Below are 12,222 nucleotides of genomic sequence, written 5' to 3'. Positions count from 1 at the left end.
CGCGCATCAGCACTGCGCATGGCCAGCTCCACACGGGTCGAGGAGGCCCGGGGTTTGAACCGCAGACCTCCCATATGGTAGACGGACACCCTAACCACTGGGCCAAAGTCCGTTTCCCCAGCATTAATCTTTACTCCAGTAGATTTTCATAAGTATCGTCTGTCTTTTTTTTTTTTTTACTTAGAAATGCTAATTGAATGTTGTAACTCCTGAATTGATCTTTTATGTTCTTGTATGTTCTTACCTCTTTTCTATGGATTAATTTTTATTCTCAATTTTGAGATTTTTCCATTTTATCTATCAATCTTCTATTGTTTTATTTCTTGAATCATATTAAATCATTTGAGTTTCTTATTTCCTTTTAAATATTCCCTTATTCTTCTCTTAATGATACATGATCTCAACTCCATGAGCATATAAATAAGCTTTTTAAATTTGCTTTTTTCCCCCCAAATTATCCATCCCCAGGGGAGTTTTTGTTATTGTTGTTGTTCATCTTGATTTTTCTCTTGTTAAAATCATTTCTCAAATATTAGGTAATCATTGATTTTCATCATAAAAAAATCTTTAGTTCTCTGGGATATATGAATAAGATTTTTTAATGCATTTGTATTAATCTCTTGTCTCTTTTCCTTTATGGTGAAGAGATCAGGCCATCTAACTGGAGAATATTTTTAACACAATATGAAGACTTGATATCATGTACTATTAAATTTCTCTAGAGAAGAGCTTCTTAATTCTTTTTATTTTGATCCTGAGGAATTGACACCTGACCCCTGCCTGGGCAGCATGATACTGGGAAGAAGTTATTGGTAGTAATGAGTTCTTTTCATCCACATTCCAGGATAGTCTCATACCTGTCCTGAACCTTTAGGATATTTCTCAAGCTAGAACAACTCTCATTTTGTTGCAGATATTTGCAAGATTACTCATGACTGTGGATGTCTCTTCCACTCAGCTTTAATACTGTTCCTCCATTTACATTCTATTTCCATAAAGATATTTAAATATCTTTATCTCTCATAGTCACTTAACTATTTTCTTCTTCATAATAAATCTCGCTTTTTGTTTATTCCTCTGTTCTCATTTTAAAAGGTTTGAAGGGAAATGGCTAATCATCTTCCTTTATAAAATTGAGATTATATTATTGGGAGAACTAAAATAACTAATATAGTTAACATTTTTAGAATAGTGCCAGACCCATATTAAGTTCTGTGAAAGTACTTACTGTTATTGTTAGCTATGTATGGTATTCCAGGATTGTGGAATCACAGATATCTAGCTATACCTCTTCCCATGACCTCAGAAGTTTTGTTATACACTAAGTTACCTGCCCAAGAGATGTAGATATAATGCCCCATAAAATGGAGTATGGCTATGGTTTTACCCATTAACTTAAAAATGAATCTTTACAACTTCTTCTATGTATTGCAAGTCATGTTTGTATGATTGGTGCATTGTCCTCCCTCTTAATTATGTTACAGACAATTTAAAATACATAACTGCCCTTTGAGTAAGTATAAATCTCATTTAAAAATTGAGAGTTTAAAGTACAAAAATTTGATAAAAATGCAAAAAGCAAACAGTAAAAAAAGGCCACTGAAGATTTCAGTTTGTGTTAGACTAAGGATTTGATCTCAGGATTTTCTCACATCAAAGTTCTTATCCTTCAGTCATGTTGACAGAGAAGGATAGTTAAGAATTCAGAATGTTACTCTGAAAAATTTTTTTCTGTCTTCAAAAATATCAGTTGTCTCTATCTTGTCTTTAAATATAGTTCAGATTTCTTAGCTTCTTATTTAAAACTCCTCATTACTTAGCTGTTTTTCCTTTCTCGCCTTTCCACCCTATTTATTCCCAACAGCCACATCATGTGCTCTAAATCACCTGGCACTAATTATTGTGCTCAGAACAAGTCATGATTCTTCATGTGTCAGTGCCTCAGGTCATGCTGGTTCTCCTAAGTAGAATGTCCTGTGTACCCCTTTTCTCTCTGACTGGGTGGTAGCCACCCTGAGAGGCCCTTTTGGCCTCTTCTTTCTCTCCTGTCTCAGAACTGCATGTCAAGATCAACAACAGGACTTGTCACAAACATCTGATGATAATAACTCTGATGACATCTGAGTGGCACAGCTCCCAGAGGTTCTTCCATAAAGAGCCTCCAGGGTTGGCATAAGGTGACAAATTGCTTTATTTCTCCTTGGCTGTTATATTATACCAAGACTCTCATCCACGAGCCTCAAAAATTAGAGATCTCATGTATAGGTGGCTGCACAGATATAGGGACAACTGTAAGCATTATGATAACTTCTCTCTCCATGTATCATTTTGAGGTGCTTCACTGGAAGTGACCAGTGGAGAGGGAACCATCCAGATCCAGATCTCCCTCAGCACTGCTTGCAGCCCCTATAGGCCTCTTGTCTGGATAGAAGAAGGACTCCTGCTTCATAGGAGGACTGAACTCAGTGGGTATGGAGTGTAAAGACATCCAGGGCCCTTCATTTAAGCATCTCTGCAGAGAAAAACCTTGCTCTGGATTTGTAGGCAGGCCTACTTTTATCATTTCTAAATAATGCTCTTCTTTTCTTGAGGAGTTGGTGAAGAAGAAGAGGTACAGATTATTATTATTATTATTTTTAAATACCAGGGGTGGGGGATTGAACCTGGGACATTGTTTGTGGAAAGCCAGCTCTCAACTACTGAGCCACATCAGCTTCCCCAAGTTGGCCCTTTCATTTGTTTTATTTGTTTTTTGTTTCTGTTTTTTTTCAGGAGGCACTGGGAACCCAACCTGCAATCTCCCATGTGAGAAGTGGGAGCCCAACCTATTGAGTCACAACTGTTCCCTGGAACAGACTATTAATGGAGAAAGAATAGATGGATAAAATGGGGGTTAGAAATACAGTCCCATCCATTAAAGTTTCTTTTTTGATATGGACCCTGGAAACAGGTTTTCAGGAAACATATTCCTGGGATTAGTAAAAATAAAATGAGCATCTTGAGTGGTTTTCTCTCACAGTCTGTTGAAGACTTACCGTAAAGTCCTAATATCTTAATTTCCACCCATAACCAAAGCCACTTTGTTCTTAAGCTTTTTCCTCATTCTAGTGAGTAATTTTTTCTGTCTTAAGTGCTAAAACTCTTGACATTCAATAAACTGTAAGAAACTAAGGGATTATCTAAAGGCAAAGAGGGTTATTTTCATCAACATTTTGAGCCTTGGTGAAGTTGTTTGAAAAATATATTTGTTTTCCTGTGGATATCATTCTAACTAATTTTCTTAGAAAGGGAAGAAGGGAGAATGTGAGATCAAGGCCACTATGGAGAAAGGCAGGAGATCAGGGCTCTTTTCTTATCAATGCAACTAATTCTTCCAAGCAAATTCTTTTCAGGTTCTGAGCATTAGCTTCTGCATTACCAACACTGCTAAGAGAAGCTCTGTACCCAATGTACTGTTTATTTTATTCCCTGACACTCTGATTAACTATCATCTCTGGATTTGCAAAAAAGCAGGGCATTATTTCAGAAGTAACGATGCTCTACTTTCTCTAGAACCCTCAAGGGCACTGAGATAATATAAAGAACCTGATACATATGTGTTAATTTGCCACAGAGCTACCAATGCAAATTACCCAAAATGGATTGACTTTTATAATGGGACTTTTATATAAGATAAAAGCGTACAATTCAGAGGCTGTGAAAGGTCCAAAGCAAGGCATCAGCAGAGATGATTTCTCAACAAATTCATCTACTGGTGATCCTGGGGTTTTACCATGTGGTGAAGCAAGATGGCTGCCTAATGCTGATGAGGTCTCTGCTTTCTCCTCCAAAATGTATTGTCTCCTAGAGCTCAGGTTTGGGCAACCAGGCATAATAATTGTCTATTTCTGGGCCTTCTCTCAGTTTCTTGGACTTTCTCTGATTTTTGCAGCTCTGGCTGTAGGCAAACCTGGAGTCCTTTCTTACATGTCAGAAACAAAACTGGCAGCTGTGTATCTCACTCCCTGTCTCTGTTTCTATCAGACTCAGCAAGAGGGCAGAGACCCAAGCTAGCTCATGCCACACTGACATAGTCCAGTCAAAAGTACTAAAGTATTCTTACTGAATAATCTAATCAAATGCCCCTTAACTGAATTCAATGCAATCAAAGGATCCAAAACCACAGGAATGGATAGTTTTAAACATAATCTTTTCCTAGGTTTCACAAAATTCAAACTCTCACAGATAGAGACAAATGTTTTGAACTTTAGCCCTGAATATGTTCTTTAATAGTTAAGTGATTTTGTATAATGTATTGATTCCTTCAGCCTCATTTTTTCTCACCTATAAAATGGAGAAATTGACATCTTATTGAAAAGGTAGGTAGAGGTATTAAATAAGATAACATGAGAAAATGCATGCACAGAAACAAGATCCTTTACAGAAATCAATTCTTTTTTTGTGAATATTTTTGGTCTCTGAGAACTGGTTTTGTTCATACAAAGCAAAATTCATCCATTTATTTTTTGTACTTCTCTTGGTTATTGTTTTACTTTGGCAAGGGGCTGCTGGGACAAAATATCAGAAATGGAATGACTTTTATCGAAGAGATTTATTTGAGTAAATGCTTAGAGTTCTGAGGTTGTGAAACGTCCAAATCAATGCACCTTCAGAGTTGCTTTCTCACCAATGTCAGCTTCTCTTGATCCTGTTGTCTGACCATGTGGTGAAGCAAGATGGCCACTGATCTTTGTGAAGGTCTCTGCCTTCCCCCCCAGAATCTACCATCTCCTGGAGCTCTGCTGTGGACAACCAAGCATAGGACTTAATTCTTCCTGGGCCTCCTCTATCAGTCTTGGCTGGTCCACTTTCTTTCTGAGTTCTGCTATGAGTTGTCAGGCATACAGCTTATCTCTCCCTGGGCCTCAGCTCGTTGAGTCTCTTAAGGCTTCTATTTTCCTGCAGTCCTCTCTCATATGGCAGGATCAATATAATATGGTGGCTCCCTTTTCTCCTGTGTGTGTCTCCATTTATATCAGACCCAGCAAGAGGGTGGAGAGTCAACCTGAGTCACACCTCACTGACTTAGTCCAATTAAAGATGTCTCACACCCACAGTAATGGATTAGTTCATAGCCATATTTTTTTTTTCTTTTTGGGATTCATAGAACAATTTCAAAGTTTCACTGTAATTAAAATTTATTTAATTAATATCCTATCAGGATGGGCTGGGATCTTTCTTGAGATTTTATTATATCCAATTAAGCTGTAGTGATACATGAATCAGAAGCTGACATTGTTTTTCTAGTGTGAATGAGATAGAAAGGGGGGAGGGAAAGAAGGAGAGACAGAATGAGAAAGGGGTGGAGAAAGTATGGTGGGAAAGACTTAGGAAGAAAAGGGAAGAGAGTTGAAATTGATTAACTCAGAAAGCCAAGTTATTTGTTAAATATTGATGACATCTCTCATAGATCAACTCTCAAAATATTTTGAGTCTGAACATGACTCAGCATTCTTGGAGTATTAAATTGGATTCAACCACTTACATTCATTCTTGTTAATGTAAATGAAATGTTCAATTCTGAGAGAAGACTTGAAGTTTCAAAAATCCCTACATGTAGAAAACAGTTTTAGCTTATTCCATCATTTGGAAGATCAAATATTTATTCTCTCCCCAAGGTTCTTTGGCAATCCTTACATGAGAAATAGCCAATAGCCAAGTAGCGAAGATAGTCACAAAGAAAGTTTTCATCTCTTCCAGAAGGAACAATGTAATGTATCCACCCGAATTCCTTCCATTAAGAGTTCCCAGGTAAATTCCCAGTGGCTTAGATCTCTTGCCAGGGGAGGGCTCTTGCCCCATTATGAGAATCTCGTTCCCCATTATGAAGTCATTTTGCAAATGATCTATTTAAATGTGGCAGCACAGACCAAGAAGGCTTCCAAGGGAAAATATTGTTTTCTTTACAGGCTATATGGCCCATGGCATGACAACACGGCTAACATTGTTTTGTTCATTTAATTTGCCTTCAGTTCCATAGAAGTAACGTTTTGTTTTTTAACTAGCAAGAAGAAACAAATGTGAAAAGATTAGCTTAGAGTGAGTATTTCTGGAGTACTTTTTCAAAATTTGCATGTTTTGCCTTTAATGCTGCTCCCTTTAACCCAGAGATTTTCATTCAGTATGTAAGGAGTGTGACTCATAAATTACATAGGAGCATCTGATTCACCTCTTTAATAATCAGTGGATGAGGGGACCACAATCTGACACTCAAGGGCTATTTATCCCAGTCCTTTCCTCCCCTAATCCCTAAAGGCAATTGTTCTGTTTTGTTAGAGTAATACCATTATCCATTGTCATTATCTTACTCATCCCTAAGTCTTTAGCTATACCACATAGTATTTCATAGTTCACATAAAATTTATTAAATAAACAGCCAGGAGTGTCAATATTATGTATGATTAGTACATACATATAATATGTATTATATATGCATAATACATACGTATAATGTATGTATTATAACACCTGGTTTGCATAATAAGACAGCACCCTGATTCACAGATAAAATCACACTGCATATGTTATGATCAGTTGCAATGGGGCTCAGTTTATTGTTACAAAGACAAAAACATAAGAAAGTCTATTTTTTCCCAAAATTCAGAATTTAATTTCATTTTACATTGATAGAAACTGTGAAAAAGATTTACGTTTTTTCACACTACCCCAAAACTTTTCAACAAAATAAAATATCTTGCCATAAATGTTTCTGATTTTTATAACTTTTTATATTCTTCAAAGTGAAGGACAATATGTTTGTCAATAATTGTTTAAAAACTAAAAATCCAGAAATATATGACTTAGTAACATTCTATATTGTATACTGCCAAATTATTTCAATTATTAATTAGCATACATTTATAAAGATGCAGTCACACCATTGTTTTGATCAGTCGGAATACAGCCAAAAGTTTAACAGTTCAAAAATAACAAGCATGCATTTCAATTAAATATTAAACCATAGGTAATTATACCATATATAATAAGGTCTGACTAATCTTTATTACCCAGACATTTGTTTTCAAATAATTTTTACCAGTAATCTGAAAATTTTGACTATATGAAATCAAATGATTGTATTTTCATATTTGCACAAAAACTAATTAAAAAATAATTTGACAAAAGACAAAATTTCAAAGCTAAATTTTCTGATGGAGTGTCATTTTTCATAGAAGTTGTGTTTCAAACAGGTACAAAATAAATAAACAAATTCTATGCTTCTAGGAGAATCATTTAGACTAAATCATCTTAGAAATTATAATTTTTAAGATCAATTCTTAAGTGTTTCAGAACATACTAGAGTATGATCTAATTATTCTTCCAATTTTTACAGGAAGTTAAAATCACAGAACTTTTTCTGTTACCTGAAGGAAAGTTTGTAATAACTGAATAATTCTAAATATGAACTAAGTTACACTTGATAAAAAAAAGTAGTACAGAAGTTCTAAGTGATTCTTTCTTTCATAATAATTATAAATACTATTGGCCTGTGATTCAAAATGGTAAATTACAGCATTGATGAGCACCAGATGTCTATGATAGGGAAACAATATTTGGTCTTTATCTTGTCTAAAGAGGAAGAAAGAGTTTTAAATGAAAATGATAGCAAAAAAATCTGATTCCAACATAAAAGGGTCTTTAACTGAAGAGAGTAATAGTTCTCCTTTATTAATACTTAAAAGTTTTCACCCTGTTATTAGCATAATGTAATACCATCTAATTTTTATATTGTGTTACAATTATTATATATTTATGAATATATATATAAATATAAACACTGTATTGTGACTAGGCAATTTTAGAATAAATCCATAGTCATAGTATGCTTAAATGTTCTATATCATTTATATCTTAACTGCTCATATCTTAACTGCTCATCATAACTGTTAAATATGATGCAAATTTTCATTAAGCAAACTATTTCCAAACGTAATAAAAATTATGGTTGCAGTATTTTTTTTGTTTTTATGAATTACATTTGAAAAAAGAAGCTAGCTGTGTTACCTATTTTAATGCCAGTATACTCCTGGATCATGTAGAAAAACTTGAAAGAACGTAAATTTCCCATGAGGCGACATTATTTAGACTGTGTATGGTATGTATGTATTTGCAAAACATTCTAACACTGCAAACAAAAATTTTAAAAATTTCTACTCTACTACAGTGATGCTGGTGTACAACTACATAGGACCTATTTGTGATGCCAGCAAACTGATGGTAGGAATTTATCAATGAATTGTTTGATATCCATCATTTCTTGGTGACATGAACTGTGCATCATGCCCTCCTAGTTTTGAAGGTTACATTGACTGGATTTCCCAATGTTTTTAGCCTTTTAGCATAAGAGAACCAAACATTAGGGGAACTAAATGGTCACAATCTCCATGGCACTGGACAATAGAAATATCTTTATTAGCACCAATGATCGTACCCTGTGGAAATGAATCCTGGAGGGGAAGCCAGCAACTGAGTGCAACAGTACTGCGAGGTTCTCCTGTGTGTTAAGAGCAGTATATCAAGACAGATCTCCTACCTGAGAAAATTCTCCCAAAATAATCATGTTGGAAGAACTTCCATTCTTTAACACTTGGTCTAATAAACTGTTGATGTTTTCTGCTGCTGGCTTGATTCCAGATTCAAAATAGGCTGCCTATTTTCCAGTATCACTTAATGATTTTACAAGCACAGCAATGACAATAAAAGATACTATAAAATTTATATTTTATGTTTATATTGTATGTTCTGGGCACTTTTCTTCCCTATGTTATCTAAGTCCTATAATAATTTCATAAATTTGGCATCAATAGCACAATTTTAAACATATACATGAGGGACCCATTTTCCCTGGATCTCCAAGGTTTAGAGATCCTCCTTCTCTCTTTACCCCCCTCCAAGTTTGCAATGCCCACTTCGAGCATACTTGGACCCCTGAACTAATGAATTTCCTTCAGTAGCAGCCCCAAGCCTGTTTATAGCATCCATCTAAAGTCTTACTCAGCTTCATTCCCCGAGGCTGGTGATGTTGCTGCCAAGAGTGACTTGGGATGACTGTTTCAGGAGTTGGATGAAGCTTGGATGAGCAGGCTTCAGTGTCCACATCCACGTGCACAAGGTTCCTCGTTCATGTGTGATAGAACTGGGGTGGATACTGAGATGACTACAGGCCAGGACAGGGGACCAATACTTCAGGGTCAGCTTTCCCCATACATTCCAGCAGAAAACCATAAGATACCTGAGAAGTGTGTATTTGAACCTGGGCTTTCATATTGCAAAGAAACTATACTTGTTGAGATAAAAGTATAGAACTTTTTCTTAAATTTTTTGATATTAGAGAAGAAGTAGATCTAGAGGAAAATCATCCAGAAAATACAGAGTTTCTATATACACCCTCACACATGCAGGTTTTTCCTTCTATCAGCAGTTTGCAATAGTGTGGTATCTTTGTTACAATTCGGGGGAGGAATATTATTATAATTATGCTGTTAACTATAGTGCATAGTTTACATAAGGGTTCACTGTGTTGTGCAGTCCTCTGTGTTTTTTTAAAACATTTATGCTTTTGACATACATACAACATAAAATTTCCCCTTTAACCATATTCAAATGTATAAATCTGTGTTATTAATTATATTCACAGTATTACCATCACCACCTTCCATTACCAAAACCTTTCTATTAACCCAAGTAGATACTCTGTACCAATTAAGTCTTTATTGCTCATTCCCCACCCCATTGCAGGCACCTAATAAATTTCATTCCAGACTATGACTTTATGAATTTGCTTATTCCAATTATTTCTTATTAAGGAGATCACAAACTATTTGTCCTGTTGTGTCTTGCTTATTTCATTCAACATGAGGTCTTTAAGTTTCATTCATAATTTAGCATATATCAGAACATCATTCCTTTTTATGGCTGAATATTCCATTGTATGTATATACCACATTTTTTATTCAATCATCTGTTGATGGACCACGTGGTTGGCTTCCATCTTTTGACAATTGTGAAGAATGCCTCTGAGAACATTGGTGTGCAAGAATGTGTCCTAATATCTGCTTTCAGGAGCATGTACCTAGATGTGAAATGGTTGGGTCATATAGTAATTCTATACTTAACTTTCTGAGGTATCACAAACAACTTTTCTACAGTGGCTACACCATTTTCTATTGGAACAAGTGTTCCTGTTTCTCCATATCCTCCCCAAAACTTGTTTTTTTTCCATTTTTTGAATAGTAGCCATTCTAGTTGGTATCAAATGGTATCTTATTGTAGTTTAAATACGCATTTCCCTAATGGCTGAAAATGTTGAGATTCTTTTCATGTGATTTTTGGCCATTTGTATATCTTCCTTGGAGAAATGCCTGTTCAGGTCTTTTGCCCATTTTTAAATTAAACTGTTTGTCTTTTTGTTCTCTAGATGAAGGATTTATTTTTATATTCTGGATATTAAATCCTTATAGATTTGTGGTTTCCAAATATCTTCTCTCATTCTGTTGGTTTTCTTTTTAATTTCATGATGACTTCCTTCGATGTATAATAGGTTTTAATTTTTATGAAGTCACATTTATCTATTTATTCATTGTTGTTCATGCTTTTGGTGTGAAATTGATGAAACCATTGCCTAACACAGGGTCCTATGATGGTTCCCTGTGTTTTCTTCTAGGATTTTGTAATTTTGCTTCATGTCTTTGATCCATTTGGATTTAATTTTTGCATGTGGTGATGTAGGAATCAACCTTCATTCTTTTGCATTTGGATATGCAGTTTCCCCAGCACCATTTATTGAAAGTATATTCTTTCTTCATTGACAAGACTTGGCATGCTTGTCGATAATCATTTGGCCATAGATGTGAAGAGGTGTCTCAGACCTCTCATTTCAGTTCCGTTGATTTATATATTTTTCCTTATGCCAGTGCTGTTTTGATTACTGTAGCTTTGTAATGGTTTTTAAAGTCAGGAAGACTGAATCCTCCAGCTTAATTCTTCTTTTGAAAGACAGTTTTGGCTGTTTGAGCCCCTTTCTCTTCCATATAAATTTGGTAATTGGTTTTTCCTATTTTGCAAAAATTTTAGTTGATGTTAAAATTTTCCTTGGGATTGCACTGATTCTGAAAATACCCGAGTAGTATTGACATCTTAGCAATAGTTAGACTTCCAATCTATGAATATGGAATGTCCTTCCATTTATTTAGGTCTTCTTTGATTTATTTTAGCAATGTTTTATAGTTTTCTGTGTATAAATCCTTTATATTCTAAGTTAAGCTTGTTCTAGATATTTGATTCTTTTAGTTGCTATTGTAACTGGATTTTTTCCCTTGTACTTCTTTCTTTCCAATTTTCCTTTTATCCCTTTTCTTAACTAATTGCTCTGACTAGAATTTCCAGTACATTGTTGGATAACAGTGGTAACAGTGGGCATCTTTCTCTTGTTCCTTATCTTTGAGGGAAAGCTCTCTGTCTTTCACTATTAAATATGATGTTAACTGTGGATTTTTCCTTTATCGTATTAAGGAAGTTTCCTTTTATTCCTAGTTTTCTAAGCATTTTTATCAAGATGGGTGCTGTAGTTTGTCAAATGCCTTTGTGCATGAATTGAGACCATATGTGAATTTTCCCATATTCTTTAATATGGCTTATTACATGAATTGATTTTCTTATTTTGAACAACACTTGCATATCTGGGAAAATTGCACTTGATCATGGTGTAGAATTCTTGTGATGTGCTGTTGGATTCAGTTTGCTAATACTTTATCAAAGAATTTTGTATCTATATTCTTAAGGAATTTTGGTCTCTAATTTCTTTTTCCTATTATATCTTTATCTGGCTGGGTGTTAGGGTATTTTTGACCACATAAATGAGTTAGGAAGTATTCCCCCTCTTCAATTTTTTGGAATAATTTGACCAGGATAGGTATTAGATTTTCTTGGAATATATGGTAAAATTCATCAGTGAAGGCATGTGTTCCTGGACTTTCATTTGTTGGGAGGTCTGTGATTATTGATTCAATCTCTTTACTTGAAGCTGGTCTGTTTCTCCCTGAGTCAGTGTAGGTAGTTTGTTTGTTTCTAGGAACTTTCCATTTCAACCAGGTAAAGTAATTTATTGGCTTACAGATTTTAATCGCATTCTCTTACAATCCTTTTGTTTCTTTGTGTTCTGTAGTTATGTACCCTGTTTCATCT

The 12,222-nt window shown here is 34.9% G+C and overlaps 1 long non-coding RNA gene across 1 annotated transcript; it reads left to right on the top strand.

Annotated features, from left to right (window-relative positions):
- Positions 1-2,337: 2,337 nt before the first annotated feature.
- On the top strand, positions 2,338-3,002 carry LOC131280200 (uncharacterized). Its single transcript, XR_009187761.2, has 2 exons — positions 2,338-2,469; positions 2,773-3,002. It is a non-coding gene; the product is annotated as an uncharacterized lncRNA (long non-coding RNA).
- Positions 3,003-12,222: the final 9,220 nt, after the last annotated feature.

Source organism: Dasypus novemcinctus, chromosome 2 (genome assembly GCF_030445035.2).
Source record: "Dasypus novemcinctus isolate mDasNov1 chromosome 2, mDasNov1.1.hap2, whole genome shotgun sequence".
In the NCBI taxonomy this organism is placed as follows: Eukaryota; Metazoa; Chordata; class Mammalia; order Cingulata; family Dasypodidae; genus Dasypus; species Dasypus novemcinctus.
This window is presented reverse-complemented; position numbering and strand designations above follow the sequence as displayed.